This window comes from Neopelma chrysocephalum, unplaced genomic scaffold (assembly GCF_003984885.1).
Source record: "Neopelma chrysocephalum unplaced genomic scaffold, ASM398488v2 Primary Assembly neopelma1_149, whole genome shotgun sequence".
NCBI lineage: Eukaryota > Metazoa > Chordata > Aves > Passeriformes > Pipridae > Neopelma > Neopelma chrysocephalum.
The window spans coordinates 518,072-545,929 of NW_020897811.1; the positions used below are offsets into that span (position 1 = coordinate 518,072).

The following is a 27,858-nucleotide window of genomic DNA, read 5'->3' on the forward strand; positions in this document are numbered from 1 at the left end:
ATTTTTAGAGACTGTACCTGGTGGTTTTTCTTTCCCAAGAAAATGCTTTCATTTTTTTTGGTCAAAAGCAGGCAAACGAAATCCCCACGATAAATTTATTGATGTAGCAGATGCAGTATGTAGTCAAGAGGCAATAAAATCAACTTCTTCTGAAATGCTGAGGCCAGGCTGTCCAAGTCACCATTTCCCTCTGCTGTCAGTGCTGAACCAGAGGAGGGACACCAAGTTGATTAGAGGGATGGAGCAGTTGTGCTATGAGGAAAGACTGAGAGAATTGGGGTTGTTCAGCCTGGAGAAGAGAAGATTTCAGGGTGACCCAGTTGGGCCCTTCCAGTACCTGAAGAGAGCCCACAAGGAAGATGGAAAGAGACCTTTTCCAAGGGCCTGGAGTGACAGGAAAAGGGGAGTGGCTTCAAACTGACAGAGAGGAGGTTCAGATTGGATATTAGGGAGAAATTCTTCCTTGTGAGGGTGGGGAGGCCCTGGCACAGGTTGTCCAGAGAAGCTGTGGCTGCCCCATCCCTGGAAGTGTCCAAGGCCAGGTTGGGTGGGGCTCTGAGCAACCTGGGATAGTGGAAGGTGTTCCTGCCCACCCCAACATGATGATCTTTAAGGTCCCTTCTAAACCAAACCATTCTGTGATTCCATGCCCAGCTCATGCTCGTCCACAGTTCTGCTGGAAAAAGGGAATTGGTGGATGTGCACAGCAGTAGAAGGATGTACCATTCGCAAGTTGCTGAGAGAAGCTTAAGAACTGAGGGAGGTGGGGAGGAAGTAGGGAGAAGGAGAAAGGGTAAAGAAGTCCTAAAGCTTTCTGTGTACCTGCTTACTTTAAATGTGTGGTGGGAATGAAATATCTTTAAACGAACAACTTTGCAGCCAATAGAAGTGAATCAGTGACTATCATTTTCATAGAAATGCTTCATTTTCTATCTGGCTTGTCTCCAGCACTTAATCAGGGCTTTCTTGGAAAGGCTGGGTTTGCAGTTAGTGTGAATGCATCACAGAAGCAATTTTGGGTTTGCTGCATACTTTCTGTGCAGGGATCTAAGTGGGAAGGGGCTTTCTTTTCTATTGATGGCAGCGCTGCTTTTCTGTGCTTAAGTTAGTGGGAACCTCCTGAATCCCAGGAGTAGTTTTAGCCCCTCAGAGGTAATTGAACTTTTATGCAAGTCCCAGCTGTGGTTTTGAGAGCAACTTTTCTCCTAAGGAGTTGACAGAAGCTTTAGCTGCTTACCAGTGAGGGTAGAAATTGTTCTGGCACGCAGGCTGGATTTGCAGTGTGCTGTGTAGAAGATAAAATTTGATACTGATGGAGGTTCTTCCATGAAGAAGTAAGGTTTTCCACTGATTTGTTTGGAAGGACCTAATGTAGTGCCCTTTCACATTTTAATGACTTTTGGAATGAAAAATGATTCATCAAGCTTTCTTGCTGCCAGTCAGGTAATAATCCCACTTAGATAATGCTGAGTGGTTCTTCTGGTGCAAACAGAAAACAGGGCAGCACTTCACTCTCCATGCTCTGATGCATGAAGCTGTCATCTTTGTTGGTAATCAATAATGCTGCAGAAATAGCTGTGCCATTGGTTGTAGCTTCATCTTGCAAGTAATGAATAATTTCCTGGCAGCAACTGATTGGGTGCACATTTCCAAGTGGACTTGAAGAAATGGATCTATTTAAACTGAGAGAATCTGCTAATTCAGGTATCTGAGAAAAATATTTAAAACATATTTTTGGTCTGGACTTGTAAGTAAAAAAACCTCACCAACAAACAAACAAAAACCAACCCCCCCAAAAAAGAACCCCAACGACCAAACACAAAAAAGTGCCAGATACTGTAATTCTTTTTTGGTAACAGCAATCAAAATATCCAACTATTCATCATTTATTTTTCTTTGTTTTCACTGGGTTTGCCTCCTCAACTGATAGAACACCTTTTTTCATCCAGAATATCTTCTTACTGAAAAAAAACATTTTTAGCTGACCCCAAACAGTTCAGCCAAAGGAATGTTAATAAAAGAAAATATTAATAATCCTTACACTGAATAGACTTCAACTGGAATATTATTACAAGATGCAGTAGCTCAGCCTAAGGACAAGAAGACGTGTTTATTTTGTAGCTGATTCAAATACTGGAGTTCAGTTACATCCAAATGCTTTGAGAAAAATTAATCAAGTAATGGGGGATGGGGCAGTCAGGGAGAAGTCTGATTTTATTTCCAATTCCAGACCATCTGCTTTCTAAAAAGGAATAGCTCTTAAATCTAAGATGCCTTTTCTTAATTATTTAATTTTCTATATGCTTTTTTGTTTCCATGTTGGCCTACCACACCATGTCCTTATCAGCATGTGGAGTTCCTTGTTTTCCTGAGAATAAAATTATTGTTTTCTTGCTATATGCCTTTATGTCATACATTTTTATTCCTGTGGAGGGAAAAGTAGTCACTTTTGGGGAAGTTCAAACTGAAGAACATCATTTGCAAGGCAATGAAGTCCTCAAATTACCAATGTAATGTTGTTGGGGGCTCTCTGTATGGCTGGATCTAGTGTTCCCCTCTTTGGAACACAGGGGAGATGCCAGACACTTGTCAGCTTTCTTCTCTTAAAAAGGGTATCATCACACTCTTCCCACTCCCTTACATTAGCAGGCAAGAAGAAGGAAGCCAGGAAGCTGCAGACTGGTCATGCTTACCTTGATGTGTGGAGAAGTGATGGAAAAACTCATCCTGGAAGCTATTTCCAGGCACAGGGAGGTGATCCAGAGTAGGCTGCATGGATTAATGAAAGAGATGCTGTGCTTGGCCAACCCTTACAACCTTCTGTGGTGAAATAACTGGGTTGGCAGATGAGGGGAAAGCAGTGGACGTTGTCTACCTAGGCTTGAGTAAGGCTTTTAAAGCTGCTTCCCTCACAGTGAAGCTGATGGAGGGTGGGTTGGATGAGTAGACTGAGAACAGGCTGAAGGGGGTGGTCAGTGGCATGAAGTGTCTAATTTGGAGGCCAGTAACTGGCAGTAACTGGGTCCAGTCCTGTCCAACATCTTCATTAATGATCTGCATGATGGGGCAGAGTATTCCCACAGCAGACACAAAACTGTGAGTGGAGGCTGATGTGCTTGGGGGTTGTGTTCCCATCCAGGGGGACCTGGGCAGGCTGACTGGAACCTCATGGAGTTCCTCCAGTAAGGAGAAGTGCCAAGTCCTGCAGATCTGGGAAGGAACAACCCCATGCACCAGTATTTACTGGGGACTGACTGGCTGGAAAGCAACTTGGCAGAAAAGGACCTGCCAGACACCAGGGTGAACGTGAGCCAACAGTGGCAAAGAAGGCTGAAATATCCTGAGCTGTATTTGGAGGATCATTGTCGGCAGGTCAAGGAAGGGGATCCTTTCCCTCTGTTTAGCACAGGTGAGGCCACACCTGTAATATCGTCTCCAGTTCTGGGGGCCCAGTACGAGAAAGACGTGGATGTGCTGGAGAGAGTCTGATGAAGGGATTGGAGCATCTCTCCTGTGAGGAAAAGCTGAGAGTGCTGTAAATCTTGAGAGGTCTCGGGGGTTCTTACTGATGCCATAGGAGGGGTAAAGTAGATGGAGCCAGTTGTTTTCAGTGGTGCCCCATGAGAGAACCAGAGACAGCGGGCACAAACTGGAACACAAAGTTTTCCCTGAACATCAGGAAAACTGGTGTGCTTTTTGGGGTTTTTTTTGATGTGAGGGCGACTGAGCACTGCCACAGGTTGCCCAGGGAGGTTTTGGAGTTTTCATCCTTGGACATGATCTGGGGCAGCCAGCTGTAGCTGGTCCTACTTGAGCAGGGGAATTGGACCAGATGACCTCCAGAGGTCCCTGTTAACTTCAGCCAGTCTGTGATTAGGAGTGAAAATAACCCACTGGGTTCCTTCTCAGTGCATTGAGACAGGATCTGACCTGGAGTAAGCTTCTGCTGAAGGTGACTGTTTGGGTATTTAAGTCTTGAGTTTCCTCAGAATTGCCCTGTACAGCTCTGCAGAACAGAAACCTGAAACTTGTGCCACTCAGTCTGTCATTGTCACTGATGAAAGTTCGGGAATATAGTGGAAATATTGACAGGAATCACCATTTTATAAGTAACAACATGACCTATATCCCTGTAGTAGTTACCTCTTTTCTTCCTTTTAAGAAAAGATGAGTATGTAGACTGCTTTTTATATTGGATAAACACAAGTACCTGCCTCCAGGAGAACCACAGAGTTTGTGAAGAACTGTCTGCAGCTTTTTACTTCAGGTTTGGGCTTTTAAATTACTGTTTGCTGTTGCTCTTTAGCAAATGGGAAGTGCTGTGTGGGGAATTCTGCTTGGTCCAGTTGAGGCTGAGGATTGACTGTCCTGCCTTATGGCTTCAAACCTGCTGCTTTTTAGCAGCTGATATAGATATTCTTTAGGGAAACATAGAGAATTACAGCATTTCATTAGTTTGGGATTGGAAAGACCTGATTACTCTGGAGAACCTTATCTCCCAGACAATATGATCTCTGTGTGTCCCAGTCTATCTCCCACCCACATAATGAGATTATCATTCCTTCCAGGGCATTCTTCAGACTTTTTTAGTAGCTGATGCGGTATTGCTTCTAACCTTTCCCCTTTCAAGAGATATTTCCAGCCCTTGCCATTAGGGCATTTCTGATGACACTTGTGTCATTTTCTTTTTGCACCTAAATCCATTAGTTTTAGTTGTAGACTCCCACTTTATTCTCCATCCTGTGTCTGTCCTATGAGGATGCCAAATTCCTGGAGATGGTTACAGTTCTTGTTCTTCATCACTTGATAGTCTGCCTGTCTAATGATGCAAGATATAGATAGTGGTGGTTATAGCTTAGTATCTTTCTGGTATTTTCTATTTACAGAACTGATTATGTTATGATACCCTCCTATATAACATAGCCTAGGACTCTTTTGGTGGTAATATCATCAAGCTGGTTGCTCTATGTATTTCTTATAATTACCTAATAATAGAATCTTAGAATCATAGAATGGCCTGGGTTGGAATGGACCTTAAAGATCATCTCATTCCAAGCCTCCTGCCATAGGCAGGGACACCTTCCCCTAGACCAGGTTGCTGCAAAAAAAATGTCTTTTATAGACATCTATAAGCACTTCACTGGGCTCCCTTTAAGTGACCTTTACAATCAGTTGAGAGGAAAAGGAATTGCTGGGTGACAACCTTAAGTGTTGCCCCGACAATAAGTGGATCATGTTGCAGAAACAGGTTTGACTCTGGTGACTGTAATGGGAGTTCAGATGACTGGCTGAGATGTTCTAGTGAGCCCATAGATTGCTAGAGATAACCAGGGTAAATCTTATCCCTGGCTCCTAAAACCTGTTAGAGATTAGATACAGGTCTGATGCAAATTTTCAGCCTAATAAAGAATGACAGTCACTTTGAGCAGGCCCAGATGACCTGTTAAGTACCTGGGAGGCTGTAGAGCACACGTTTGAAACATCTATAAAAGAGCCTGTGATTCAGTTGATGTGGTGGCATTTCAGAACCATCTTTTGCGGTTTAGGCATTTTTTTTTAGTCTCTCTGTAAGCATCAGAGTTCTTTTTGGCTCATGCTTAATGGTTCATTGCTAACTTAAACAGATGTATGAATGCATTTCTACATGGAGTCTCGTAAGGATAAATCTTCTAAGTGATAGGCACTGAAGTGCTCAGTTACTGCTTTAGCTGAGGCCACAGAAGGACCTGAGATGGAGTGGGTGGTGAGATGGAGAGTGTGACATGGTTTTCTCTGTTCTCCAATTCCCTTGTCATAAATTGTGTTAATATTAGCTCTCACATTTTGCATGATTCAGGAGAATGTTGTAGAGGTAAACATGGGCTACTAGTCAAGCACAAGTGCAGCGAGAGAAAGGATGAAAAGAAAATGTGGAGGGAAGCAGAGTAGACTCAAATAGGGGTAGTAGAAGGGAGGGGTAAGATTGTGCTTTTCAATGACCTTCCAGTCATCCCCATGGAAATGAGCCCACCAAATTAAAAAATAGGAAGGCTGAGCTACGTGCTCTATCAAAAATACACCAGATTGAGGTGGAAGAGAGCACTTCTTAAAGAATGAGTCAGATGAGTATTTTTGTCAAAGATAGGGAGGTGGGAGGGAAGTCCACTAATGCTTTGCAATTTGGTAGTAACAAGCACCCACAGGAGCAGAATGTGTGTGTGCCACTGTACTTGAGAAGGAATATAGATACATGTAGAATTGTGCATACCTTATGTGTGTAATGGAGGGTTTGTATCTTTGAGCACTGTTGGGGGAAGGGGTTGTTGTTCTGGTGCCTATGAATGAGCCAGTTGGCTTCCTAACCCTCTTAGGTCTATTTTTTTTTCCTCCTGCCATTTGGAGCACAAAGCCTGGTGATCCCCAAGCTATGCAAGTGTGTGAGGTGGGCTCACTGTAGATGAAGATACTAGGATAATTACTTGCTAATCTCATAACAAAGGATTTGGATATCATTAAAGAAACGTTTGAGTAAGTGTAGTCCATATGCACCATCATAGACACTAAGGTTAATCTGAAGTTCTTAATGCTGATCAAAATCCAATCCAAGCAGCTCTGTAAGTTGTACGAGTGTTGGATGTGATTTGGCAACCAGGGAGACACTCCTTAACATGGCAAACAACACTTACTGGAATTTCTGGATATGTGAAGTGAGTTTCCAGCAAAGAGATTTGTGTGCTGTCAGTCCCTATTACTAAAGCACATACAAAACATGAATGCAGACACCCACTTCCCCAATCTTTTTAATGCCCTTACAGAAAAATCAGCATTTCTTTGACATTCAGAGAATCACAGAATGGTTTGGTTTGGAAGGGACCTTAAAGACCATCTTATTCCAATCCCCTGCCATGGGCAGGGACACCTTCCGCTATTCCAGGTTGCTCAGAGCCCCATCCAACCTGGCCTTGGACACTTCCAGGGATGGGGCAGCCACAGCTTCTCTGGGCAACCTGTGCCAGGGCCTCACCACCCTCACAGGCAAAAATGTCTTCCTAATATCCAATCTAAACCTCTTCTCTGTCAGTTTTAAGCCATTGCCCCTTGTCCTGTCACTCCAAGCCCTTGGAAACAGTCTCTCCCCATCTTCCTTCTGGGTTTCCTTCAGGTCCTGGAAGGCCACCATTAGGTCACCCCAAAGCTTCTCTTCTCCAGGCTGAACAATCCCAACTCTTTCAGCCTTTCCTCACAGCAGAGCTGCTCCATCCCTCTGATCACCTTGGTGTCCCTCCTCTGGACTCGCTCCAACAGCTCCATGTCCTTGCTGTGCTGGGCCCCCAGAGCTGGAGGCAGCACTGCAGGGGGGGTCTCAGCAGATTCCCAGTCTCTGGCTGAAGTACTTTCCACATACTTGCTTCAGTGGGAGCTTTTTTTTCCTGGAGGACTGTTCGGGGTTTTCCTTCTTATGGCATCTGTCAAAATAAACGTTTGTCCTCCCACCTCACACCATTCAAGGTGTATCAGAAACTGCTGTGGAGCTGGTTGGGTGGCTTGGTTTTTTCTCTCTCTGTCTTGGGGGAAAGGAGGGAATAAATCAACAAATGTGTTATAGAATAAATAAAATGGGTTTTTTAGGTAGTAGGAAATGGTGCTGTCCCCCACTGATGCACAGAGGTAGCACACAAGTGTGGAAGGCTGAGGAGGTGAGGTACTGATGGTTGGTTGGAAGTTGTGGTGTTTTGTCTGAGAAAGAGAGTCTTGGTCTTTAACTGTGATGTGTCCCCACCTCTGCATCTTTCTGATGTCTTTGGATGAGTGCTTAAAAATCCTAATGCTTATATTTTAAGTCAAGAGTGCTCTTTACAGACATTTACACTAACTTTTCAAGGATCAGGGCCTAAAGATATAAACAACATTGTATTGAAGCTGACAGAGAGCCTTTCCCAGTGGATATTGATCCAGAGGGAAGTCTTTGGATGCTGCTGCACAGCTAATATATGAATATCAGCTTCTCTCACGTCTCATTCATGGTGGGAGAAATGCATGTGGAATATTCCTTCTTTCCGTCTTTGCAGCAGATGGAAAGCATGCAAACAAAAAAGCACGATTTTTAGATCTCTGTGGGGGGTGGGAAAGCAGTAACTTAGAGGACAAGCCACAGTCATTGTCACTCCAGGAGTTGACTGTTATTAATTGCGAGCTTCTGTCCCTTATTTTCCCTTAATAAAGACTCCAAAGGGCTTTTCCACTTAGTGAACAACCTGTTCTGCGCAACAGGGAGTAAGGAAGATGAATTCATCTGTATCTCAAATTTGGATGAGGGAAGAGTGGAACATTTGGTCTATAGTGAGGGGGCACAAGCTGCCTCTTCAAAAATGATCTTCTACAGACTCGGTGTAAGTGATATGCTGGGTTTGCTGATCCCACAGCTGGAACTCTGTGTGTGTGCATTTCTTTATTTTAGAGCTGTGAGGTTTGTGCCCAAAAGTTCACAGTCTTAAAAACAACATTTAGAAAAGTTTGAAACACTGTATGAGATCTGGTCTTTGCTCAAGCTCGTCTTGTTCTTGCCATCTAGGCTATATATTTTGATCCTGCTTGAGCAGCGAGGTGCGACCAGATTACCCATTGGGGTCCCTTTCAACCTGACCCATCTTGTGATTCTGTGATATCTGTATGTGCTGGTGACACGAAATCTATTTCTGCATAATGTTTTGATGGGTAGCCTTAAGAAAATGTACTATTAACAGTCACAACACTCATTTATCTTATTATTTAAATACAGATTTCCTTCCCTACAGATTTTTCTCTCAATCCATTCACCTTCCCTAGTTGGCTTGTGCACCTTTCAAGAAAGCTGTGGTCATGGGGTAAATTCAGGTACTCAAATAATCCACTAATATTGCTGCTTCTTAAGCATGGCTTAGTCTTTTTGTGGTCTGTAGCCCTGTGCCTTTATTAGCAGAGTTTTTTTGCCTTTTTTTTTTTTCAAAAGCATCAGCTGTGTTTCCTACTATATCAAATTAGCAATAATTTACTTAGGGAAAACATCATGAGTTACAAAGCAGGATTGTGTCTAATTGCACTGGCCTTCTTCCATCTGGGGTTTCACCAGCCTTTTGCCTATGATCCTTGTTTGATCAAAGCTTCCCTCTGAAGTGAGAGCAAGGGCTGGAAGGTGGCAAGAGAGAGGACTGTATAATTCTCAGTGTCTTGAACCCTGGTGGTGCCCCTCTGGCATCCTGAACCTAAAAATCACAGTAGTCCTGACAAATGCCAGGTCTTTGCACATAGGTACTCTAGCAGGGTTTAATGTAGGCATCCTAATATGTTAATTTTGCCTATAGACTAGTTTCTGGCCTTCTTCTGGTCTGTTTTACACCACAAATATAACTGATTTTAGCAGTGGTTCAAAACCAGCTTATTGGCTACACTTTGCCACTATTTATGCTCTAAATACCATGAATAAGTGCTTGCCAGTAACAGGGAAAATGTACTGTGTTCTTTCTGAGCCTTTAAAAGTGTGTAGATGCTCTACCTACATCCCCTTCCTCCACATTTTTGAGTCCCTCGGCACTTGGACATTGAACTTTGGGAAGTCCTGCTATACTTCTTGTATCCTTCTTTAAAGGTTGTGGACTTCTATATTTCCAACACAAAGCAGTGAAATCTTTCTTAAACAAGAAAATCCAAAAGCACTGCTAAAAGTAGAAGTGGAAATACACAGGAGTACAACCATAGTCCATCCAACAGTACTGCTGTGAACAAAATGTATCTAGTAACTATCAGGGTATTCCTATCATAAGCTTTAGAGTTCTCCTGAATTAAAAAAAAAAATAAATAAATTAATGCTCTCAAAATAAGCATGTGTCAGAAGAGTACTGGGAGATTTAGGTTTAGATTTACAATGGCTTATGGCAACAAAAGAAATCAGTATACACTGGGCTATAAATGATATAAACTTCCTCTGAGAGAAACTAGAAGGAAATAAGCTGTTGGAAATGGTTTGAATGTTGATGGAGACAGTTTGATTCTTCACTGACCACCCTTTTGACTTGTTATACAACTGAACACACAGCAACTGGTTTTGGCCCTGAGAGGACAGTGTAGCCAACAGTACAAGCAGAAGCAGCAATAGTGAACAGGTTGGGTGAGTTATAGTGGTTCCCATGTTCACTGATCTGAGCACCCTGTGAATTTTAGCATCCTCACTTGAACAGCAAAGGTCCTGTTGTGTCCAGTCCTGGGGTCCTCAGGACAGGAGGGACATGGAAATCCTGAAGAGGGTCCAGAGGAGGCTGCAGAGATGATTCAGGGACTGGAGCATCTCCCTGAGGAGGAAAGGCTGAGGGAGCTGGGGCTGTTCAGCCTCCACAGGAGACACTGAGAGGGGACCTCATCCATGTGTGTCAGTGTCTGCAGGGAGGGGGCAGAGGATGGACCAGGCTCTGCTCGGGGGTGCCCAGCAATGGCACAAGAGGCCACGGGCAGGAACTGATGCCCAGGAAGTTCCAGCTGAACATGAGGAAGAACTTCTTTGCTGTGCAGTGACCGAGCACTGAACAGATTGCCCAGAGAGGGTGTGGAGTCTCCCTCCCTGGGGATATTCCAGAACCATCTGGACACAACCCTGTGCCATGTGCTCTGGGATGACCCCACTGGAGAAGGGAGGTGGGACCAGGTGCCCCACTGTGGTCCCTTCCAACCTGACCCATTCTGTGATTTTGTGACTTGATTTTGTTTTCAATTCTTCATAATGCTCAGGATTTTGGGAGGAGGGTAGGTGAATGAAGGTGAGTTAAGGTGACTTGGACTAACCTGTCCACCCCCTGTGGCACCTGCAAGACCTGAGCCAGTTGATAAAATCAAAGGATGAGCAACCCTTGGCCTCCAGCCTTTGCTTGTAATTAACCTGTCCAATAGCAGTGACATCATCTCTTGGAGAAGGAACTGAGAGGAAATTTTTTAGTCTAGAAAGTTCAGTATAGCCTTGTTGGATGGCGTCTCTTGCCCCTTGATGGAAACTAAGATCAAGCTCTTTTATGTACTTACTACATTTTAAATATATTGTCCCAACAGAAATTATGTTTAGAGCATCAGTCAGTTGTGGAAATGGGAGCATTGGGGTTTTTAGTGCTCAGTTCCCTTTTAGTTCTTACACAGACTCTCTGTCCTCTTTTCCACATTCTCTGGCAAGGAGATGAAGGAGCTCAGGCTCTGCTAGTGAGTGTTGTGTTGTCTCCAGAGAAGGTGGGCTGAGGGAATGCTGGGGAGTGCTGGTGAGACTCGGAGATGCTGTGAAATACAATGAAAACACTTGAGGAATGTGGATGTGGAAGTACTGCAGAGGTACCTGCGTGGTGGTGGGGTGGGAATTTTTGAGAGATCCCAGGAAAAATGCTGCAGTAACGCAGGATGGGAATACTGCTAGTATCTGGCTGGAAGAGATAGTGGAGTGAAGAGATTAAGTTTTATTACAGATTGCAGGCAGTGGAGATGGGTTTTGAGGTCTTGTGGAATAGAAACCCCTATTTTAAAATGTACAGGGCATGGTTTGTTCTAAAAAGAGTCAGGAATTCATGGTACAGGTTCCCGGCAGAACGAAAGCATTTCAAATCAAATGAGTTATGTTGGGAAGAAGAAAAGTAGAATGAGAACGTGTAACAATCCTCTGGAAGAACTGTGTGACAAATGTCTGCATCATCTGTCTTTTTGTTTTAAATTCTGTCATTCCTGTATTGTCTCCTGAATACCAGCATTAGGAAAAAGAGAGTTATGCTGTAAATTTTTGGGGTGAGTGGGTAATACTGTATTGAGAAGCTCCACAGAGAATTTTTGTCTCTATTATCTGTATTACCATATCACCAGAAGGCCTTTGGGAATCAAAATGTTATTTTTTGGGCCCTATATGTAAGAAGCCTCTCCGCTCTAAATAATAACTATATAAAGAAAAAGTGCAGTGGAAGAAAAGATAAGGAGTGGAAGCAATACTAGGAAAATCTGTTATGCATATTAATATTGCATAGAAATCTTGGTAGAAGATGAAATTGGATTTTAGAATATTTACTTCTGAAATAAAAAATGTTGTGCTGAGTCTGTGGAAATAGTTCTAGGGAATTTAGCCTTCTGGTCTCTCATTTTTTTTTAATGCAAGAAATATGCTACTAGTGCAATTCTTAGGTTCCCTAGACTAGGGAATGCTGATGGCATGGTGGAGAAACTTCCTAATTTCACTGGAGGAAACTGGCAGTGGAATCGTGGAATATACTGGTAAACAAGTAAAAAAACCCCATAGGCTGGGAAAAGGTTAGTGGCACCTATATAGGTGAGAGTCCAACAGGATACCTTGGCCATTGGTAAAAATTCCTGAAAAGAAATTGGACAACAATTGCAGGTAATATAATTTTTGTTTCATCACAGCCATGTTCTCTGTGGAAAACTTGCCTTCATATTATGTTTGTATTTAAACAGTTGTTATTGAGGCCAAAATGAGATACTGTTTCACCATGAAGCTCAACTTTCTCCCTTCCCAAGGTTCCGGGGATGGTGGATTTCTAAGGGAGGATCCTGAAGGGAATGTCACTCACTTTGCAGGGCAGTGTAACTCCAGGAGCTGTGGTGAAGTGACTCTTGCCGTGGCACTACTGTGCTTGCAGGGAGCATTGGGTGTGCAGCTGCTTCTGGAATATGCTTTTTTACTTACAAGCAACTTCTTTTTCTCCTAAACAGCCATGTCTGAAATGAATCTGAGGGATCTTGATCCAGCTTTGGTTACAGCAAAGCACAGACATTGTTCCATCACAAAGCAGCACTCATTTCCTGAGCCTGCTTGCTGCTGGATTTGAGCCCATACTCTTAAAATTCAAGCAACCTAGAAACGACATTTATCTGGTTTGTAGGTTATATGACTGTGCGTTTGTCCCTGGGAAGAGAGGGAATTATCTTTCCTGATTATTTAGTTGAATACCTACTGTTCTTTGATTCCTTCCTTTGGGAATAGGGCAGGACAGTTCCCTTAAATTTAAGCAGTTATCATGTAAAAATCATGAGGAAGTACAAGCAAGTCTTCATGGCCTGCATCGAGTGGAATTTGATCACTGTTTATTGCATTGACATATTGGAAGAGATTTTTTCTTCTAATGTGTTTGATGATTGATACTGACATTATTATGTGGTTGCCTGTGGAATTTTCTTATCTCCATGGAATCTCTGAGCAGAAATTCATGGCGAAAAACTTCTAGATAAGCAAAGGGGTTGGTCTTATTTTGTTTCATGAGAAAAAACCAACACCAAAACAAGGCTGGGGTAGAATTAGATGGCAATGGGAAAATCCAGACTGAACACATGGATGAAATATAAGTAATCCATCAGCATGACTGTTCCCTGTGATGAGTATTTTTGTCTTCAGTGTAGTGTAAGAGGTCCCCCAAGGTGGTAGAATATACATCCTTGCAGGCATTCAAAACCCAACTGGACAGGCAGAGCAATCTAATCCAGCTTTTGAGCTGGCCCTATTTGGAGAAGATGATTGCACCAGATCCCTCCAGAAGTCCCTTCCCTGATGTCCTGGTGCTTTTAATATCCAGATGCTTCTGGATGTACCGACAAGTACTAAAGTACAATCTTGGATCATCTTGCTGACCCTGGTTTTCAGGAACTTTTGCACCTGTTTATCTGGCCAGAATTGCAGAACCAAAGAGAACTGGGGAATCTATTAAAGCCTCTGTGTTTAAACCCTTTGTGGGTATTGCTTCCTCATCTGCTTCCCATACAAAATCAAGACTTTACTGTATTGGATAAAGCCATATCTGTGCATGTATATTTTTTCTCTTTCTCAACTAAAAGGTATTCAAATCAGGAATCTATCAATAGAGACTCAGGAATAGATGGCTTCCATCTGTGTGTCTGCAGTTAAACCACTTCTGCTGGAATGTGTTCACAGGAGAAACTTGTTGCCTTTCCCACTGGTGCCATAGTACTGCTCAGGAGAGGTCCTTTGCCTGGGAAAAAGGGCTCAGAAAAAAATTAGAATGTGATATTACCTTGAATTTATATTATCATCAGGGCTTTTTGTGTTTTTTTTTTTTTGGTTGGTTGGTTGGTTGGGGTTTTTTTGTTTTTTTTTTTAAGGATTTTCTTTTTTTGTTGTTTTTGTTTGTTTGTTTTTTATTCTTTAACACTGTGTATATACTTATATCTCTATAAAAAATATATGTACAGTCCATCTGATTGGAGAGTTCTTCTAGAAAACATCACCTACTTACTGCCTAGGGTTTAAATCAAAAGGTCACCTATTTTATCCTTAAATATGGTCCTTACAACTTGAAACATTTTTTATTTAAGCATCTAAACTTGTTGAGAGGTGCCTCAGTAACTGTCATGTGAGGGAAAATAAAATTTTTGAGGGGCAATTTGCCAAAACGGAATATCTGAGATCTTATCTGGGGAAAAAAATCAGTTTGAGGTTAGAGAACAAACAAACATTTCACCCTACTTACCTTTTGAATATATTACATGCAGAAGTGTGGCTCATTTTGCTTCTTAATGTGTTATTGTTAAGTATATGCATATGAAAAAGAAAGTAAACACCAATTAGTTATATATATTATTCACAGATTTTTTTTTAAGGACTCTGGATCAAAGCAGGGATGTGTGAAATCAGTACTGTATGTACCTGGAGTAGCTTTTACATAGTTCACAATGACAAGCTTGCTGTTCTTGCTCCAGGGTTTTATTTTCCTTGACCCCTCAGAGCGTTGAGTCCAGTGGGGTATGATAAATCATGGAAAGATTTGTGCCAATGTCCCCAGTAGCTGGCACCTTGTCCTTACAACTTCCACACACATGGGACAGACTGCCTGACATTACACAGAAAGACAGCTAAAAAGACTTTAATAAGAATATAGGACAGACTGTAGTGGTTGAGTGTAGGCTTGGTCAGACAAATACACTGACCAGTGAGGGTTTACATGTGATTGGCCCCTCTTTATACACTTTCATGTCTGTTTTTTTCCTCTCCCTTTGTTTTGCCTTGATCCACTAAATATTCCTTAAGTTCAGTCCCACAGGCCCACTTCAAACACCCTGAGTCGTCCTGTTCCTCTTGTTTCCTCCTTCTTAGCAGTTACAATTCCAGACTGTCCCTGTCCTGTTCCTCTTGTTTCCTCCTTCTTAGCAGTTACAATTCCAGACTGTCCCTCTCCAAAGCTGTGCCTGAATTCCTTGATGGACCATCAATTAGTGGCTAAGGATTTCTGGCTCCTCCCTCTGCCTTTCTATCCCGTGCACCTGGCTGGTGCCTCTGCATGTTCTTGTTTTATTATTCCTCCTTTATTTAATATTCCCTTTGAAGTGAAAGGCTCCTTAACTGGATAACCTTAATGAAGCAGAGGCCCAGTATCAGGAGCTCAACTGTTTTATACAGTTATGATATTTTTATTTCATCTGGATAGAAAGAATTAAGTCCTTCTTCCCTTCCCAATCTACCCAACACATTGCTGGAGGTGACCCAGCACAGGCCCTGTGGAGACAGTGGTGCCAAAATACTTTCTCAGCAGCACAAAGGGAGACACAGACTGTGCTGGCATGGAAAGGGTGAGCGCTCCTGAGAGTAGAGGCTTGTACCTGTGTGAAGGATGGTTGGTTTTCTCTTCCACACAGACAGGAAACCTGAGTTACCTACGTGGAGCTGGTGGTATCACCGGTGCAGGTTCAAAGATTAAAATCTGTCCTTTACAACCACAAGCCTGTCAGGGGCAGAAGGCAGCATGTTCTCCATGTTGAAAGAGAGGCAGAACTGTGCTGCCAAGCTGTAACAGAAGAAGGGCTGTAATGAGCCTAAAAGAAGTTGGGACAGTATTAGCTTACACAAGTGACCAGAATCTGTAAGTGATATGGAACAAAACAGTATTTGTGTCCTCTCCCTGCTTTTGGTCCAGCAAATCTCTTCACTCTCATAGGAACAGCCGACTGAATAGACCTGCAGGAGCTTTCATCACTTCTACCAATATGTGACCCTTGTCCTGCTGCTCATGTCAGCAAAGATTACATTTTCCATCACCTCTCTTCAGACAGATTGGGCTGCCCTTTGTTCTTTTGATAAACTAATCACACCCTTGAATGACAGGCCAGCTAGATGGGAAGAAATAAAGGAAGATAAATATCGTGTGCATGACCATCCTGTTCGCAGGATAAACACAAAAAGGAGTCAAGAAACCAGGACTTTGACTTATGAAAATATTATCTAAACCTACTCTCAGTTTGAAGCCATTCCTCCTTGTCCTGTCACTCCAGGCCCTCGTAAATAATTTCTCTCCATCTTTCTTGTGGTCTCCCTTCAGGTACTGGAAGGGCACAATTTAAAGGTGTCAGTTCCATCAGTAAGATTGGGCTTCAGAAGTACTTTAAGCATGTAAGAGGCTAAAATCCAGTTAAAGATGAAATGGTTTGGATTTCAAACTGTCCAAATTCTATATGAAGACTCCAAAGTCTCTCAGGTGCTTCAAGCCTGTGATGATTGCTAAAAGATTGCTTGGAGCTAATTGATTGAGAGCTAGGTGCCTTTGAGGATCTTAAAGTACGTTGACCTTGGTTCAAGCCCTATATCCTGAGCTGACACTTGCCTGTAAAGCATTTTGGTCTTCACTGGATGGTATTCAAACAGAAATAAAGCAAGATGCCACCTGTTTTAGTAGAAGTAAGGGTGTCTACAAAGACAGTTTATTTCTTGTTCATTTTCCTATAAATGATTAAAAAAAAGTAAATGTTTCACCAGTTCAGTCCTATGTTATTTACTGCACAAGCATGAGCTAATCATCTCGATCAGGCAATTGCATTTACCGTGGGGAAAAAATTCTTACAAGTAGCTCTTAAAAAGCAGAGTGGAAGACATCAGTGAGTCTTTCCAGCAGCAGGCCCTTTCAAAAGCATGTAATTAGCCTTTTTGTAATAGGCTCACATGATGAGAAAGCGTGGGATTACTGCACACATGACTCTCCATGTCTGTAGTCACTGATTCTGAGTGACTGATGTGACCAGGGCTGAACTGGAATTGAATGATGCACACTGACAATGCTAAGTCATTTCTGGAAAACCTTTCCTGTTTGGAGGATGTTCACCTTCTTGATATTGAGTTGAAAGCATGATGACATTCAAAATGTGCTTTTATCCAGAGAGGATTTTGGGCTCATTATTTACAGGTGTTAGCTCGCACTGGATACAGTTCCTTTCTATGTTCTTTCTGGGGAAAGAAATTCTTTCTGGAAGAAAGAAGCTATTTCAGGAAGAATTTCTTGGCTGAAAGGGTGGTTAAGAATTGGAATGCTGCCCAGCGAGGTGGTGGAGTCCCCATCCCTGGAGGTGTTTAAGGAAAGACAGGATGTGGCACTCATTGCCATGGTTTAGTTAACAAGGTGGTGATCAGTCACAGGCTGGACTCAATGATCTCTGAGGTCTTTTCCAGCCTAAATGATTCTGTGATTATAGAAAAAAGGTTTGCTTGTTCTTATCTCAGCCCTGTCCAGGCATCAGGTTTAGCACCACAAGGAGTAATTTGATCTGTGCTGCTGATACACAACCTGGTTAAATAGTTAGGCAGAGTTTAAGCAGGGGAATACAGTTCTCCTGAGACCAAAGTCATCATGGGAATTTATGCCAGCAGTGCTCTGGGGACTCCAGGATTTATCTATTGACATAAAGTTATCAGAAATTTGAATAATTCTTTTTTTGCCCCTCTATTACTGTCTAATCAGAAGTTTTCCAAAGAAGCAACAATTCATCTGGGGAATGTGTTTCACTTTCAAGAGGAGTTGGGCAAAGAACTGCCATGCTTTTCAAACCTTCCCCTTTTGCTGGTGAGGGCTGTATTTATATGCTGAATCTTGCTTAAATTATTTGATATTTATAGATGGGGCTTTTAAACATGGAAATACCTATGGCTTTCAGCACATATGGATGTAGCCATTAAAAAAAAAAAAGAGTTTTAATCAAAAGGAAAGAATCAAATCTGCACTTGTCTGTATTTCAGAAAACTTCATTTTCTGAAATTAAATTTTCATGTTTTGGGAAGGAGGCATTTAGAGCCTCTGATAGTACCTGTAGACTGAACAACTGCTACCAGATTAAACTCATTTGGGAGAACAACTTGATCCATATTTACTCACATAACAAATAGTAATAGATAGAAATTACTATCCATTGAAGGAAATTTAGGGCTGGATTCGCCCTTGGCATCAGCAGGCAGCTTACTGTATTCTGATTTTGTCTTTCTTTAGAGAAGAAAAGCTTCCTGGTACTTCATTTGTACCCTGAGAAATTATTTCAACCCTTCTAACTCAAGGCTGCTCCAAGTGCATGGCTCATTTTACTCTGTTTTGCCAAAAGAAATAAAAGGGAAATCCTGGAAAGAAGATTTCAAAAGTTTGTGCTCTGAGTGGGCAGGTTCAAGTTTGTTGATTTATGAACTAAACTGAATCACATCTGGCTGAGGTTGTTTCACAGAGCTAAAACAAAGTGTTGTTTGCATTCAATATTGAGTGAAACAAGTAAAATTTTTGTTATGTAGATCTGGAAGATGGTTGTCCCCAACCCTGAAGGGTTCAAATTTAATTTGACCATCCCCTCTCAGGGATGAGGAGGTTGCAAACATGCCAAGTGCACATTGGCTCTGTGTGGTACACATGACAAGTGTGCCCTGCTGAGGTGGGACTGGGGAGAAGATGTGGAGAAGTATCTTGTGTGAACTGAGGTCTGACTCACAGGCTTTGTTCCAGGGTGTTGTACTGACCTAGAGAATGGACATTCTGTGTATGTTGTAGTTTCTGTTTTAAGCCCTTTGATAACATGTCAGGTCTCACAGGGTTTGTGTCTCATTTTGTTATTGATATTTTACAGTTTTTTGATATTATATGTGACGATTGTACATTTAGGGTACTATGGAATCATAGAGTAACTTGGGTTGGAAGGCACCTTCAGAGGCCACCTGGTGCAACCACCTGTCAAAGTAGGGTAAGTTTCAGAGATCCAGCTCAGAGCTAGACTGGGTTGCTCAGGGCCTTGTCCAGTTGAACTTTGAATACTTCATCCATGGCTCTCTGGGCAACCTGATTCAGTGCTGAACCATCCTCAGAGGAAGGTTTTTTTCTTTATATTTAAGTAAAATTTGGCTTTTTGATATCAGTGATTGTTGCTGGGCACATCTGAGGAGAGTCTGTCTCCCTCTAAGCTCTCATCTGCCAACAGTCAGCAACAAGCAGCAACCACAGAATCCCAGAATGGGTCAGGATGGGAGGCACCACAGTGGGTCATCTGGTCCCACCTCCCTACTCCAGCAGGGTCACCCCAGAGCACATGGCACAGGATTGTGTCCAGACAGCTCTGGAATATCCCCAGTGAGGCAGACTCCACACCCTCTCTGGGCAATCTGTTCAGTGCTCGGTCACTACACAGCAAAGAAGTTCTTCCTCTTGTCCAGGTGGAACTTCCTGGGCATCAGTTCCTGCCCGTGGCCTCTTGTGCCATTGCTGGGCACCCCCGAGCAGAGCCTGATCCATCCTCTGCCCCCTCCCTGCAGATCCATCAGTCCTTCTCTTCTGCAAACGAAGCTCCCTCAGCTGGGTTTTATTTAATAACCAGTGGCATTAGAGCTCTTACTCTTCTTGATTGTTTCACACCCTCAGTCACTCCCTTGTTCCCTGCAGCCAATGCTACAACCCTTAGGTCTCACCTCTGATTCCCAGCAGGACGTCACTGTTGATCCGGGAAGGTCGATTCCTGCTATGCAGCTCCTTGCATGTGTCAGTCTCAGGGGCTGCTGGTCAGGGTCCTGAACATCACCCAGCTTGTCTCCACTCAGCAATCTGCATCTCTGCAATTTTCCTCCACTTGTAGGATTTTTTTGTCCAATCAAGATCTTCATCTTGTTCTTTCCGAGACCCCTGTTTCTTTTTGGAAAAACCTTATTTTCAGTGGCACATCTTCTTTCTGGACGTTAGGCCCCTGAGTTTTCCAATCCAAGTAGTGTATGTACAGTACAACAACACATGAATGGCCTCCTAATTGGAGGTTCTGTCTCATGTCTCTTTATTAATGGGAGAATTTGAGATTGGGCCACTTTTGTTTAGCTCATGTGCTATCTAAAGTTATAGAATCATTGAATATCCTGAGTGGAGAGTGACCCACAGGATCAACGAAATCCAACTCCTGGCCCTGTACAGGGCACCCCAATCCCACCATGTGCTTGAGAGCGTTGTCCAAATGCTCCTTGAGCTCTGTCAGGCTTGGTGCTGTGCCCACTGCCCTGGGGAGCCTGTTCAGTGCCCAACTACCCTCTGGGGAAAGAATCTTTTCCTGAGATCCAACCTAAACCTTCCCTGACACAGCTTCAGCCATTCCCTTGGGTCCTGTCACTGGTCACCACAGAGCAGAGATCAGTGCCTGCCCCTTCTCTTCCCCTCCTGAGGAAGCTGCAGATTCTGTGAGATCTCCCCTCAGCCTCCTCTTCTCCAGCTGAACACAGCAAGTGCCCTAAGACACTCCTCACATGACTTCCCCTCAAGGCCCTTCACCACCTTTTTATCCTCTTTTGGATGCTCTCTAAGAGCTTTATGTTTTATATTGTGTCACCCAAACCTGCCCCAATATTGCAGGTGAGGCCACCCCAGGTCAGAGCAGAGCGGGACAATCCCTTCCCTGGCCCGGCCAGTGATGCTGGGCCTGATGCCCCCTAGGACAGGGTTTGCCCTCCTGGTTGCCAGGGCACATCCCTTATGATCATCCCTTTCTGGTTTGAGCCAGCAAGCATCAGAGTTGTGCTTGAGTACACTCAATTTCTGGTGTTCACCGGCCCACTCACAACACACGTGCAACCAATCACCTGCTGCCCGTAGGCATTCACAGTGTCAGCTATTTTATCACCAGGGAACCCCTAAAAAGGACACAGTAGTTCTGATGTGGTGAACAGAACGAGAGAGAGGCAATTCCTTGACCTGCTTTCTACTTCCTTGGTTGCTATGTAGTTAACCTTCATGACTACAAGGATGCACTGCTGGTATTTTTTTCCACCAGGACACTTTCCTTTAAAAGCTGCCTGTTGTAAACCTGTGGAGTTAGTCTGCAGCAGATGCAGAATTTCACATTTGCCTACTTGTAAACTTATGAAATTACTCTCAGCCATAATGACTCACCCTAAAATTTACTTTAAAATGAATCTGTGGTGGTCATCTTGGCCAACCCTGTATTTCAATCAGGTCTAACTTCAAAGCTAGACCAGTGTGGTCAGCGCTGGTCAAGTTATGTTTTGAATATCTCAAAACTAATGAGATACATCTCAAATCCTATGCCTTTTTTTTTTTTCTTTTTATGGAGAGAACAAAGTCAATTTATAAGCCAACTGGTGCCATCCTGATAAGGAAAATCCTCTCAAGGATGAGTCAGTAGCTCACTGGAGACAAAGGAGATGTACTTGCACAATAGTTCTGCAAGGATGTTAGATTTTCTGATTGATACCTTCCAAGACTATGGAAAGACTGGTTTGGATTGACTTTCAGAGTACCAGCAAACAATTCTAATTTCTAGCCCTATTTCTAGCAATGTTTTCTTTATCAAAATTAGATACAACCAGATACAGTCTCTGAGGTGAAGAAGGGAAACAGATTTGTGAGGCATCATCATCTACTGTGCTTTGTCACACCAGGAGGGAAGTAGGAAGAATGAGTGATAAGAAATGTGTGTCTTGTGTTTTATTACTCATCTGAAGTCTTCAATTATTAGTGCTATGCTAATGAAGTCTTTTTTGATTGTCTGACAGATCTTATGATAAACTCCTTAACAAAACTATAAAACTGGGGGGATGTCAATTGGCTAATGAGCTGATAATCAATATCCAGCAGCTGTGACGAGATGACAGCCAGATATCAGGCTCTGCTCAAGGCTGGGTACTTTGCTGGTTCAAGTTTCACGGAAGATGCTGCCAAAACAATAATAATTGCATTGTATGACAAGATTTAGGATAAAGCAATAGCAGCCTAATAGTTACATTAATCTAAACCGAGTACATAGAAACACTTTCTCCCACACAAATCATTATGCAGCCGTGGATCCTGGCAATTTGAATTTTTTCTGGAGATGGGCATTAGACTGGGAATATATGAAATGCCCTGATTAGAACCTTAAATTCCTAAATCTCCAAGGAGTCAGGGATATCAGCCCATGTTACATTAAACATTTAATTATAACTCCATAGATACAAAGCTACTCCTTTACAATCTCAGAGGCAACTAGAGCAGGGTTTACTTCATTAAACTGTAGATATCTGTAGCAAAGACTTAAGCAGAATTCTGAGCAAGATATCTCACCTCCCATGATATCCAGAAACAAGGAGCAGAGGTTGTCTGGTGTAATGGAGCTGTCCATATTGTGATGGACATTATGAGGGGCATCCTAGAAGTTCCTAGTTCTGTTCATTAACTCTAGAGGCCTGGGTTGCCATATCAAATGCCTGGAGTTAAGAGAGATGAATCTCACTGTGATTAACTGCATCACAAATACCTGTGATAAAGAGGGGGTCTTTTTGTATGGAAGACCCAATGGCACAAGCTGTGTTTTGCTTACTGATAGACAACTGCAGCTTTGCTTAGTTAAATTCAATTTATTCCAAATGTAATTTGGACATAGGCAAGGGTGAGCACAATTTGCCCACAGACTCATGGAATCATGGAACAGACCTTAAAGATCATCTAGTTTCAATCCCCCTGCCAGGGCAGGGACACCTTCCACTAGCCCAGGTTGCTCCAAGCCGCTTCCAATCTGGCCTTGGACACTTCCAGGGATGGGGCAGCCACAGCTTCTCTGGGCAACCTGTGCCAGGGCCTCCCCACCCTCACAGGGAAGAATTTCTCCCTAATATCCAATCTAAACCTGCTCTCTGTCAGTTTGAAGCCATTCCCCCTTGTCCTGTAACTACCTGCCCTGGTAAATAGTCTCCCTCCATCTTTCTTGTGGGCCATCTGTTACCTCTCTCACTGCCAATCCATCTTCCTGAAAATAAAGATCCTTATATGATTTTCCGTTGTGCTCTGTTACAGGGTTAGGTAGAACCATAGGGTATCATGAACAGAATATTTCCTCTGAAGATTAAGGATTAAACTGCTAAATTATTCTTGGTTTAGCCACCTAACAACAAGATGTTTTTGGTGTACAAAATCCCTAAATGCCACAGAATTACCTCCCAGGCAAGCTGGGAGTGCAGGGAGTTTCTAGGCTTGTGTGAGGTGAAGAAGCAGGAGGAGACAGCGTGGTCTGAATGGTCAGGGCTGTGCTAGAAGCAATTCCCTCTCACATAGCAGAGGAGAGCATTGAAAAAAAATGCCTCCTGCAAGTCTTTGCCCCTGATGTAACATCTCCTGAGAGTTGTGTTGTGCTGCAAAACACCTCAGTGACCCCTCTTCTTCCCTACGGTTTGTCAGGCCTGGCTTGCACTGGCCAGCCCAAACCAGGGAAGGGTGACCACTGCTTTCACAGAAACCCTTCCAGTGTCTGAGAGACGCTGGCTTTAGCTCACAAACAGAAAATAAGGGTTGGGGACAATAAAGAAAAATAAAGAAAAATAAAGAAGTGGCAACACAGCAGAAGCAAACAGTTGCCACAGCTTATTGCATATTAAAGCAGGTTAGTGTTCCAGGGTTGTACTGCTGGGAGGGTTTGACAGGTTTACACTGAAAGACACCACTTAGAAGTGTTAACTTGTTTTAGCTTAGCCTTATGGAGCCTTTTCACTGCAGAGTATAAAGCTGGCTACAGCCTTCATAATTCATTCTTAAAATGTGAGGTTAATGTGTAGCTACATTGGATATTAAAGGAAACAGATGGAGCAAGGAACACAGTGAATCACAGGGAATCTGTTCAAGAATTTTTCTCACTAAGAGATTTATTCCTTACTGAGTCTGCCTTAAATATCAGAGAAAGCTCAAATCATCACATAAATGCCAGTTCCACTGCTCCCTGGGTGGTATTTGAAGTTTCAAGCTAAATGTTGGGTTTGTCTGGTCAGGTTGGGACTTACCAAGGATAAGCAGAACATTCATTCTCGTTGAATTTAAGCTAGACCTTTGTTCCTAGTTCCTCTCGAAAATCTAAGACTTTGATTTCTCTGGTAACCATCTGGAATGTTGCTCTTTGCAAACCTGACGGTTTGGTCGTTACATCCCAGCCTGCTTATTTCAGCCATAGGGAGACGCTCCCAATTCCTGACACAAGTCATACCTCATATCTAAATTTACTGTAATTCCAGATTATCCATCAGCTTTCTGGCCAACTGCCCCAGGGCAGAGGATGGCTGTGTGGTTACAGAAATAGGGTTGTTGGAAGCACCAAGTGAGGTCGGCTGGCCTAATTCCCACAGTCAGAAAGCCCAGGTAGGATTTCCATTGCTCTTTGATCAGAGAGGATGGAGGAAGAATGTCTCTGGTGATCTCAGCTGCAGCTGGGAGCTGATACCCTTCCAAGGCTGGATAAATAATAAATGGCCCCAATGATGGCTGTCTCTGAAATGTGCTAATAATTTTTATATAATGTACTGGATGGCCATAGGTGCATGTTTAGAGATGCCCTGTGAATGATTTGTCCTTTGTGTGTAAGAGAACAGAAAATTAGGGCCTGTTTTGAATCCAGTGGTTATACACTGGAGGAAATGATCCAGGGAAACATCACCACCTCTTGATGTTTTCAAAACTGGATGGCTTTCAGGAAGTAGAAGCTTTAGCTGAATATGTCTCACTGTGCTTAGTGAAGAGTGAATGGACGAAATTGAAGCCCATGGAAGATGAAGAGATTAGAAAAAGAGATCAAATGGCTCCTTCGTGCTTAGATTTTACAGAAAATATTATGCCTCTGTTTTCTGTTAAGAGTTTAGAGTGAAACATTTCTAATCAGCTTCTGAGCTGGTCAAAAAAAAGAAAAAAAGTATGTTTTTTTTCTATCGCTTCTCGTTCTGAGAAAAATGTTTTGGTTTGATTTGTTGTCAGCTGGTTTTCATGTTCTCTCGTTTTGTTTTTGGTTTTTTTTTTTTTCCATGGCTCATGTTGCAGTAATCTGTACTTTCGGAACAAGATGATCAGCCTTTGCTGAAATAATCCTCTTGGCTATGATGTGTGGCAAAGTGGCAGGTCTGAAGTCTTTTGCAGCTTTTGACCTCACCCAGTGGGTGGGATGTGATGAGGAACTGGGTTGTTTTGTCTGGAGTGACAGCAAAGTATCCCATGCTGTTCCCTCTGCAGGAGGGAAGGACTGTGCACCATCCATTCAGCTGGAACACCGTGCTCATCTTCTCTTATCTCCACACAGGCTGGTGATGGGGAAGAGTGAACATATCAGTGAGTTTGTCTTCCCATCCCTCTTTAATTCCACCTACTTTGTTTTTGGAGTGTGAGGTGTAGTCAACCAGTTTTAGGCCACAAGATAAACACCTAAGAGCTTTTTTCCTATTATTTATATTCCCTTTCCTATATAGGAAAGGAAACTCAGCTTTTATTGAGAGGGGACAGAAATCTGTGTTGACGTCAAGGCTCCCATTCGCTGGCACAGGTAGTTCATTCTTCCAAAAGTCTCCATCTGGACTGACACTTGGTTTCTCCTGAGGCAAAAAAAGACAGAGTTAGTATGTTTGCAAAGCCAGAGAAGGAATCCAGCACCTGTTCTACGTGAGGCCACAGGTTTGCAGTATCTGGGGTCGTGAACATGGAGGAGCTGCAGGAAACCTCCTTTCCACCTTTGCAAGGGGCTGGAATCCTGTAAGTTTTCTGTGCTGATGTGGTGGCACAGAGGAAAACTACAGCTGCCAGGGTAGGCAGACAATGCCCTGCACAATCCTGAAGCAGGCTCTCTGTCTGCCTCTGCTCATGCAGGGTGTTCGTTCTTTCAGTTCTAAAACCACAGAATCCCCTGAGTTGGAAGGGACTCACAAGGATCATTGAGTCCAACTCCTGGCCCTGCACAGGACAACCCAGGAATCCCACCATGTGATTGAGAGTGTTGTCTAAATGCTCTTTGAGCTCTGGCAGCCTTGGGGCCAACACCTTCTGGGTAGTGGCAGAAAGCAGTGCAACACCAAGCCTATTGATCTGGTGGTCAAAGCCATTTTTAGACCAGATGTGGTAGGAATGCTGGTCCTGGTTGACACTGTTGGAATTTCTGTGACTTGAGTGGAGACCTTCCTCACCAACCTCCTCAGCTCTGAAATGATGGGAGAGGCAGGGTGAGCATTTCTCCCCTCCTCTTGCAGGTGGGTGTCGTGTGGTGTGTGGCTTTGGTACCCGGTGTCACCGTAGTAACAGCGAGTCCTTGTTTCCTGGCAACTGTCAGGGTTGCTAAGAGAGGAGTTGGCAGCATCTGTAAATCTGACATCTTTGACATCCTCCACTCACATTGCATTGGGATGGGTTTGATGGAGAGAACACGACCTAGTGGCCAGTCTCCTTTTGCCCGGCTGAATGTTGGTTTTCAGAAAAAATTACTTCAGAAAGTGTCTATAAGGCAATGGAATAGCCTGTCTGGGAGATGGGGAACATGGATCCTGTTGCTTGCCATCCTTGGTCCACTCAATGACTACAGGTGACATTTCCCTGCCCTCTGCTGTGAGATGAAAAGAGTTCTGGGAATAAAAATCACTATCTAGGTGCTAAGTGTTATCACTGGTCTTTGATGCTCTGGTTCCCCAGTACATTTCGTAGGTGACTTCACTGAGAAAGAAACTTTCCTCAAGCTTTCTCCTCTGCCAGTGCTTCATTCTTAAAAAGAGTTTGCTTCCTAAACTCACCTGTCCACAGGGTGAAAGCTGTACTTGGAGTGGGGAGTGTGGGAAGGGGAAGGAACAGCAGATCCAGTAGGGTATTACTCCAGCTTAGCTCTGTGAAATTCAGTGGAGTTATAACCAACGCAAATCTAAAAGCAACACCGTGATGAATTGATAAATCCTATTTGCTTGCATCTGCCCACTCTGAGACAGAGCTGGAGACGTTACTATCGGCTGGTGCGTGCCAGAGCATGTGCAGAGTGAGTTGTTGTGCTCTCTGCAGTGCACAGGAGACAGATGGTGAAGCCCACCCATTCTGGAGAGTGCCTACAGAGAGGATGATTTCTGCAGTGCCGTGGTGCTGGCAGACAATGCAATAGAAATATTCTTACATTTCAGAGAACTGGCTCATCTCAGAAGTGGTATTTTACCAGTATTCTCTTGGCATCTCTTTCTTCCACAGCTGCCTGCACAGCTTTTGGCACAGCACTGATGGAGATGGGGTGCTGCTCTGGCCGGACCAGCTCTGCCATTTAGTGTGAAAACTAGACTATAGGGAAGAAAGCCAAATAATCTTGGCTACTGGGGTGTTCTTAGGAGAGGAGAACCTGTGGAGTGATGTTCTTACCCCTTCTAAAATTGTAGCAAACCCTCTGTGTTAGCACAGTATGAGCAGAGCTTCTCTTGGTTGGGAATTGGGGATGGATGGACACAGGCAGATCAGATAAATGGAGATGTCTTCTCTACCCTAAATGGATAACATTTATTTAGTGGGGCTTGTGACAAGCCGATGAAGCCCTGTGTGCTTTTGCAGAAGCCATGAGAAACCCGGGGCATGTTCAGATATGCTCAGCTTCCCGCCGATTTCCTGCAGCTGACAGCACATTTGTGTTGACCTTGGTGACAGCACCAGCCTCACAAATGAAAAGGACATGCATCACTAACAGGAGAATCAAATTTGCAATGAAACCACTACAGTCTTGTATATCATTTTCTGTTGCTGTCGTTTTTATCTGTCCCAGCTAATCCTTGTGTCCCTAGAAAGCCTGCCCTAGTGTTCCATTTCCTGCAGCAGGAATGGTGCCTGCACTCACAGCAGG

At 43.4% G+C, this 27,858-nt stretch overlaps 1 long non-coding RNA gene across 3 annotated transcripts in view; it reads left to right on the forward strand.

Moving 5' to 3' along the window:
• LOC113976204 overlaps window positions 1-27,858 on the forward strand; it is a 41,749-nt gene that overhangs the window by 3,695 nt on the left and 10,196 nt on the right. Inside the window, exons 3-4 of one of the 3 annotated variants that reach the window (XR_003537040.1) lie at window positions 1,629-1,704; window positions 2,647-2,803. The exons of 1 other annotated variant lie outside the window; for it this stretch is intronic. This is a non-coding gene — a long non-coding RNA (uncharacterized LOC113976204). Of the gene's footprint in view, window positions 1-1,628; window positions 1,705-2,646; window positions 2,804-27,572; window positions 27,700-27,858 lie in introns of those variants that run through there. One more of the 3 variants, XR_003537042.1, reaches the window with a different exon arrangement.